The sequence below is a fragment of the Nannospalax galili genome, unplaced genomic scaffold (assembly GCF_000622305.1).
Source record: "Nannospalax galili isolate Female #2095 unplaced genomic scaffold, S.galili_v1.0 scaffold310, whole genome shotgun sequence".
Taxonomy (NCBI): Eukaryota; Metazoa; Chordata; class Mammalia; order Rodentia; family Spalacidae; genus Nannospalax; species Nannospalax galili.
Genome location: NW_008328488.1, coordinates 1,613,565 through 1,621,757, shown reverse-complemented (window position 1 = coordinate 1,621,757; position 8,193 = coordinate 1,613,565). Strand labels below are relative to the sequence as shown.

At 41.0% G+C, this 8,193-nt stretch overlaps 1 pseudogene; it reads left to right on the top strand.

The window, feature by feature from the left end:
• The first annotated feature begins 1,448 nt into the window (after nt 1–1,448).
• Nucleotides 1,449–7,817, top strand: LOC103729354 (annotated as a pseudogene).
• The last annotated feature ends 376 nt before the right edge of the window (nt 7,818–8,193 follow it).

Genomic DNA, 8,193 nt, shown 5'->3' with positions numbered 1-8,193 from the left:
TCCTTTACTAGTCTGAAAATCAGGTGCCAGGTTTCAGTGTCAACTACGCATAGAATGAGAAAAACCATTATGAAATGCTGAACTTAGGTCCAAACATAAAATAAAACCTGTGTGATTTTTTAATTTTAAATACTACAACCAAGAACAGATTATGGGGAAAAAGGGATGATTTTGGCATATGTTTCCAGAGGGACACTCCATAATGGTATGGAAGGCATTTGAACAGGTGGCAAGAGCAGGATGCTGGATGACGTTTTATCACATAGGAAACAGAACTGGAAGTGGAATGAAACTATGAACTCTCAGAGTCTCTCCACAGTGGCATGCTAGCTCCAGGAAGGCCACACTTCATGAAGTGCCTATGACCTCCCCAAACAGACTGGGGACCAAGTGTTCAAGTACCTGAGCTAGAGGCGACATTTCTTGCTCAAACTCTAATAAACTTTATCTAATTTCAGTGACTGTTCCAATTTGTAGTATCAAATTTTCTACAAGCTTTATTTTTTAAAACTTTCCAAAACTTATAAACACCCTGTACTCTCATTTTATGCCTTCCATTCTCAAGGCAGCTATGATGATAATAAGAGCTTATTCTAAACAAGTGATAGTATATAAATAAATGCAAGCAAAGACATTGGGAAAAAATATCTAATCACACTGAGATGGGGGAAGCCCCAGGAAAGGCAAACTGTGACTAGACTGGAGGAAGGAATGACATCCTTCATGTTCCATAAATACCATGTTGTTTTCTTCACTCTCTGCTTCATTCTGGGACACATCACTGTGCTTTAATGGATTCTCTTCCAGGCAGACTTCTGGTACTTCATAGGTAAAACTACACATTTACAGAGTAAAAATAACTTATGGTGCTTTTATTCTTCTGTTTTGCTTTATTTTTAATAATTAGAAGCCTCTCGCTGTTAAATGGTGCTTTGATGGGAAACTATTACCCTTCCTACAGAGAGTCACACTACTTTGACAGTGCCACTTTGCCACAACCATGGGTACTATAGCCAGTTCTGGTTTCTTGTAACTTCTCTCCATTAATCCAGTCCTGATATAATGCTGGTGTGTTCTCAGTGATAATGTGTTCCTGGACCTTGTGATATTTATATTTCTTTGTAAAGAGTCTGCATTAAAGATTTCTCAATTGCCAATTTAAATCCTGTCATTTTTTTCTCTGTTCTACAGATTTTAGAGGACATATTATGGGGGAAACAGTGTTCATGGCATAACAAGAAAATTTGTGAAGTCTAAGCATGTTAACATTTTAGGAAACAGACTTCACTAACATCTCTCCTGAACCATGTTTAATCAGTATGACTGTTGACATCATAGCCCAGTTATTTGTGAGCTGAAAGATATGGGATAGGTTTCACGTAAACTGCCTACAGGGACGTTCAGAAGAGTCACACTCCTTCACAGAAGGAAGAGGCAGATGCGGGGATATGAAGAGGACAGGAGGTAAGAGACCTGTCATGAGTACACTTGGTCTATTCTCATTGATTTAAGGGGGCTGTTCTTCCAGTAGGTCAACACATGGGTATCTTTGATTCCTGATAACTCCAGAGAAAGTAGCCTCTTCTATATGACTCTCTTCAATCAGAAAGCCAAAGTTCATTTTAAGGGCAAGAACGCCAGGAAACTCTAGGCTGCCTTTCCGCTCCTTTACCAAGTTCCTTCTAACTGAAACATTCCCTCCTTCAGGAAAAATAGAGGGTCATGGGACTGCGTGAGCAGCTGATCTGCCTGGAGAAGACGCTTCTCCCAGACCTGTTGAGCAGCCTGCAAGTGGTGCAGGGAGCACCGGGGTTGTTGCTCTCACAAGTTGTCACCCATGCTGGGTGTGCTTTTTGGTGAGGCATCTGCCTTTGAGTCATCTATGCTCCTGTCACTCATCCCATCCATACTCATGTAAATGACCCGCATAACTCTGATATTCTCCAAGATGGACTTTGAAAGAATTGTCACTTTGCTCTATCATCAGTTCCCTCTCAGACGAGTAGACATTTGTTCACATCTCCCCTGGAAAATTACACAACACAATTGATGTCTGAAGAGACCAACAAAACCAAAAATGGTGAATTTGGAAGGGATTACGGCACCTGGAATGGAGGCAGAGACATCCAACAAGGCTGAACCATCTGAGTTTGGAACTCTGTGGTAGGAATCTCCATGTGGCTGCCCTTCACCTGGTGGTGTGTGGTAGTATGACTTCTTGCTATGATGGTGGTTGCATGGCTCTTGCTGAGTGAGGAGGTTATAGAAAATATTTCAGTTCCTGTTCCAAATCCTGTGTCTGAAGTCTGTCCTGTCTTCAGCAATAGGGTCTTACCTTCAAATTCTGGGAGGCATTCAAGGGCTGTAGCAATAGCCTATGTTACTTTCTGAGTTTCTTGGTTCTTGGACTACCCTGACCAACAACTCAAAGGGAGATTTCTCCTTCCTGCACTCTGTTTTCTGGTGTATAACACACACACGTGGGGTGTGGGGACACAATGTGTAGTTTTCAGTAGTTCTTTGAACTAAAACATTTCCTTCTGGTTTTTCACCATAATATAGTTTTTTTGTTAAGTATGCCCTTACAGTTTTTTTCTAATTCCTTCTGGGTCTGTTGTAATGCTTTCCTTTACACCTCTGAGTTTGTCAAATTGGGTCCTCTCTCTTCTTTTGGTTAACTTGGCTAAGGGTTTATATTGCTTTCTTTGCTTCTAATTCATTGATTCTGGCCTTAATTTTCTCTACTCTTTTTAGGCATTGTTTGTTCTTGGTTTTCCTAGGCCTTCAGGTACATTCTTAATTTATTTATGTGAGATGTTCCAAATGTTCTAGTGTAGGCACTTGATGCTATAAATTTTCCTCTTAGGACTGCCTTCATTGTGTCCTATAGGTTTCGGTATGTTGTGTTTTAGATTTCATCCAATTCCAGAAAACTTTTAATTTCCTTCTTTTTTAAACATTTTATTTATTATTTTTTTATGTGTATGAGTGTATTGCCTGCATGTATGTGAGTGCACCCGTGTTGTGCAATGCCGTGGAGGTCAGAAGAGGGCTTTGACTTCCCCTCGAACTGGAGTTAAGGACAGTTCCTGATTTCTCCCATGATCTGCTTTTCATTCAGTAGTGTGTTGTTTAGCTATCATGAGTTTGTGAACGGTGCCCACTTTTATTATTGTTATCTAGTTTCATTCCTTTATGGTCAGATAGATTACTGAATGATATTTCAATTTTCTTAAATTTGTGGAAAATTCTTTTGTGTCCTAATATGTAGTCAATTATGGAGAAATTTTCATGAGATCCTGAGAAAAAACTATATTCTTTGGTGTTTTGGTCAAATATTCTGTATGTTTTTGTTAGGTCCATTGGATTTATAATTTCATTTAACTCCAGGGTTTTGCCTGGTTGACCTATTGGTGACAGTGAGGTAATGAAGCTGCCCACTCTCCCTATATTGGAGTTAGTGTTTGAATTTTAGACGTAATAATGTTTCTATTATGAAATCGGTTGCCCCTGTATGTGCGTGCGTGTTGTATATATGTTTAGGATTGTAACTTCCTGGTGTATTTTTCCTTTAATGGGCATGAATTTATCTTCTCTCTTCTGACTAGTTTTAGTTTGGGTCAATTTTGTTGAATATTAGACTAGCTACAGCTGCTGTTGTTTAGTTCCGTTTGTTTGGAATGTCTTTGTCCGTCCTTACACCCTAAGATGGTGTCAATCATTGTTGCTGTGGCATGTTCCTTGGAGGCAGAAATTGATGGATCCTATTTCCTAATCCAATCAACTAGTCTGTGTCCTCTTATTGTGGAGTTGAAGCCATTAATATAGAGAGTTATTGACTAACGTCCTGTTATGTTTGTGCTATAGTTAGTGTTGTTTTCTTAGACCTCTTTTGGCTAACAGTTCTGGGATAATCTATGTATTCTTGTTGTCCTCTTGAGCATGCTTAATCTTCTCTTCAGACTAATGTTTTCCATCAAGTAGTCTCTGTATGGCTGGTTTCATGGGCACAAATTCTTTATAACTGTTTTTATCAGGGAATGCTTTCTCTCCTTCAATTACAACTGATGAGTTTGTCTTGCGCAGTAGTCTGGGCTGAAGTCTGTGCTCTGTTATGCCTTGTATGACATTGCTCCAAGCTTTCATAGTCTCCACTGAAAATTCAGCTGTTATTCTGATGATCCTGCTTTTAAATTTGATTTTCTCTTCCTCTCTTACAGCTTTCAAATATCTTTTCTTTGCTCTGCACATTTAGTGTTTGACTCATATGATGTAGGGGTTTCTTCTATGGTCCTGTCTACTTGGTGCTCTGCATGCTTCTTTCACCTTGATAGCTATTCCTTTCCCTAAGTTTGGCAAATTTTCTTCTATGATTTTATTAAAAATATTTTTGCACCTTTGACCTGGGCATCTTCTTATTCTATGCCTATGATTGGCATAGGATTGGTCTTCTTACAGTAATTCAGAGGTCTCGCATATACCATTCCTCGGTTATTTTAAATCTGACGTTTCCTCTGATTGAATGACCCATTTCACTGTCTGTCTTCCAGGTCTGATGTTCTCGTTCTCTCCTCCGTTCCCTCCCCTTCCCTTTTGCTTCTTTCCTCTAAGCTTTTTGTTTGAGTTTCTGAGGTTTTCATTCCAAGCTGTGTTTCAGTTGGCTTCCCTTCAGACAGTCTACCTCCAGTGAATCCTAACTTCTTGTTTTGAGTTATTTTAGTCATTTCAACTCTTTTGTCTTTTCACGGTCTTCATTCAGGATTTTATTCATATCCTCTTTGAGTTCCTTGAATATATTTATAATTGCTGTTTTGAAATCACTATCTTGTGCATCTGTAGTTATCATTCTTAGGAAACATTATGATGAGTGGGTTGATTTCTGTGCCAGATATATTATCTTGGTTATTCATGTTTGTGTTTTTTCAGTGATATCTACAGCGGCACCTGGACTTGTATTGTTGGTGGTGTCTCTTGGTATGGGTGGATGATCTCGTTTTTGTCCAGTGTTCATGTCTGTGTTTACTCTGCCCAACTTGTGAGGTTATGCTCAACTCTATAGTGCATCATTTGGGGCCAGTTTATATTAATAGTCAAATGGGAACTGAGAAGTGGCCTTAGTTAAGCTAGGGATAGGTGAAACTTTTGAGTTGTGGTTCCAAGTTTGACTAATCAGAGTCCTAGAACAGCAAGGTTGACTGAGTGGTTGCTAGGTGAACAGGTTGCCTTATAGGTCAGACTAAGAAAGCTCACAGGTCCTGAGAATAAGGATCCTAGTACCCTGAACAATTCTGAGAGCAAGGCAGGTCATGGAAAGCTTCCAGGGGGCAGCAAGGGTCCTGGAAGATCTGAGCTGGTGATGGTGGATCACAGGGAACAGTGGAAAAGGAAACAGAGGAGTGTGAGAAAGCTGAACGTTATCAAATAAAAGCTGATTGTGATGCAACCTCTGTCGTCTTTTGAGGAACCATTCTGTTAGAGATTTAGCAGAGGCAAGAAATAATATTCTTTAGTTCATTGACTTATGACTAGATTGATTCAAAAACACTTTCGGGGGCTAGAAAGATATCCTCAGACATGACAGAATTAAAGTTTATTCTTACACAGCCATATTGACATTTATTTTACTTGTAGGGAACAAAAAAAAGCAATTTATCAGGAATGAAACATTCATTTTGTCTCCATCAGGTGTATTGACCAGAGAAATCCAGACCTTTTTAACACAACTCTTAGTCTTCTGCTAAAAGAGGGATTCATTTACCATAGTGTCATGGAAGTTTTCATAAGGATGGGGTTAAGCCCTCAATAAAGCAGTTCCAGAAAGAGAGCAGTCAGGATATGTTTTACAGGCTCTGACTTGCTTATTGTTCACAAGGATGATTAGCATCTTAACTGTTATGTGAGTGAGGACATTGATACTTGTGAGAACAATTAAAAATGATTCCCAAAATGATAGGAGTAAATTTTCCTCTCAAAGCAAATATATCTGACCAAAGCAGAGGCTCCTTATCACTGTCATTCAAGCACTTCCTGCATTTATCCTGAGTCTCACAGAGCCCTCTGGCGACCACCTGGAGGATCTGTTGCCACTCAGACACACCCTAAAGAAGCTGATGAGGAAGTAATTGACAGGTTGTTGCACAAGATTCAGAAATTGAGATACAGGGAGGTTGGGAATCATACCAAAAGAAAATACTCAAATTGATCTGAAACTGCCATGAAAAACACAAGCCAAAAGGAAGAAGACCAGCACAGTGAGCAGGTTGGCCACACATTCTGCCCACTTGAGTCACAAAGCATCCCAACCAGCAGAAGAAGACTGGGTCCAAAGGAAATTACACAAGAGTAGTGCCACAGAGTTCTGATAAAATCAAGTGTAATAACCGAGTCATAATCTAAATCCTTAGATAGAAATACATGAGGACTCCTGGAAGGAAATTCAGGAGCAAAGACATGATACCAAAACAGAACAAAGATAATGACTGATGTCTTTTAGATTGTATCAATGATAGCACCGTAGCCCAAAGGAACCATGGGAACCACTCAGTGCTAATGAGGTTGAGCATGCTAAGGCCTGCAAGATAGACAGAAGCCCATAGAGTAATAGAACTTGTGGGGGACTGGAGAGATGGCTCAGTGATTAAGAGCACTGCCTGCTCGTTCAGGGACCCTGATTTTATTTCCTGCACCCATATGGTGGCTAACAACTCTCCATAACTCCAGTTCCAAGTGATCTGATGCTCTCTTCTGACCTCTGCATGCAACCCACCACGTGGGTGCACTTACATGCAGGCAATACACTCATACATGTAAAAATGAATATAATAAATAAAAATATTTTTAAAAGAATCTGTGGATAGGCACTGCCTAGAGCCCACCTACCCAAAAGACTGCTGGCACATGCATCCAGGCTGTGCACTGGCTGCCCGGGCTTCACCGATCGTGTCAGTCTAGTTGTGGGGCTGACACGAGCATCTGAAACCAGCCTCAGGAAAAGTCTTTCTGCTGGATGATGGTGGAGAAGTCAACCTTGACCTGGGAAGCTATGAGCAGTTCCTTGATATCTGCCTCACTAAGGACAATAATCTGACCACAGAGAAGAGACACCAGTATGTCATTAACAAGGAGTGCAAAGGAGATTACTTTGGGAAAACTGTCCAAGTTGTCCCTCATACCACAGATGCAATCCAGAAATGGGTGATGGGACAGGCGTTAATATCTGTAGATGAAGATGACCTAGAACCTCAAGTGTGTGTTATTGATCTTGGTGGGATGGAGATATTGCCCTTCATCGAGGACTTCTGCAAGGTCCAGTTCAAGGTCAAGAGGGAGAACTTTTGTAATATCCACCTCAGTCTAGTTCCTCAGCCAAGTCCAACAGGGGAATAGAAAACAAAACCCACCCAGAACAGTGTTTCTGAGCTGAGGGAACTCAGGCTTTCCCCAGATCTGGTGGTGTGCAGGTGCTCAAATCCTCTTGACACATCTGTGAAAGAGAAAATATCAGTGTTCTGCCATGCGGAACCTGAACAGGTGATCTGCATCCATGATGTCTCATCTATCTACCGGGTACCCTTGTTAGAAGAGGAAGACGTTGTAGACTATTTTCTCTGAAGACTTGACCTTCCTATTGAGAGGCAACCACAAAAAATGCTGATGAAATGGAAAGAGATGCAGACAGATATGATTGCTTGCTGGAGACATACTCCATTGCCCTTGTGGACAAATACACTACATTCTCAGATTCCTATGCTTCTGTCATTAAAGCTCTAGAGCATTCTACATTGGCCATTAACCACAAGTTGGAAATCAAGTTGTGACCCAGATGTTCCTGTGACCCTGTGATGATAAGCCATGGACCCACCTCCTTCCCACGCTCTGCAAAGAAGCCACACCCCTTCCCTCTTCCAGCCAATCGTTTGACCATAACTGCTTGCAGGGGAACAGCTAAGGATATAAAAGCTGGGAAAACCATGAGGCTTGTCTCGGCCATTTTTGTGGGGCTGTCAGGAGCCACAGGATTTATGTCTGGGTGTGGACTTTTGAAATGTCAAAAAGCAGCTGCAGAGGCTGCCTGGCCACTGCTATTGATAATAAGAAATCTGTCCCAGGCGGAGGCCTTAGCCAGAAGGGAAACTGAAGATGTTAGAGAGGAGTTAGAATGGGAAAGGGATACGAGGCTGGCCTCTTCGGTAC